Source organism: Anneissia japonica, unplaced genomic scaffold (assembly GCF_011630105.1).
Source record: "Anneissia japonica isolate Jap-2015-1 unplaced genomic scaffold, ASM1163010v1 scaffold287713_len945575_cov184, whole genome shotgun sequence".
Taxonomy (NCBI): domain Eukaryota; kingdom Metazoa; phylum Echinodermata; class Crinoidea; order Comatulida; family Comatulidae; genus Anneissia; species Anneissia japonica.
Window position 1 is genome coordinate 617,232 of NW_022725774.1, and position 341 is coordinate 617,572.

Below are 341 nucleotides of genomic sequence, written 5' to 3' on the forward strand. Positions count from 1 at the left end.
AGATGTGTATAAGTACATAGGCCTATACACATTCTGCCCGCAAAACACGGAGATCTCTGTGTTTAATAACGCAACGCTTGACCGACCGACGGAGATCTCCGTGTTTGGCGGAGATCCTTATTTAACGGAATCCGATAGATGGGGTAATTACCGACATGTACTAACAATTTCAACACTCTATTCAGTCTGGATAGTACTTGTTTGTATACATTAGCGTAGAACGTAGGCCTATTGATTTACTTTCACGAAATCGCGATTATTTCAGTTTTGATGTGCGAAATCTCCAAAAGTGAGTCATTTTCATTTTACTGTTACGGGTCACAGATTGTGATAAGAAAGAA

General features: G+C 39.9%; 1 protein-coding gene across 2 annotated transcripts in view; it reads left to right on the forward strand.

The window, feature by feature from the left end:
- LOC117112900 (fibropellin-1-like) overlaps positions 1 to 341 on the forward strand; it is a 19,770-nt gene that overhangs the window by 4,180 nt on the left and 15,249 nt on the right. The window lies entirely within an intron of this gene.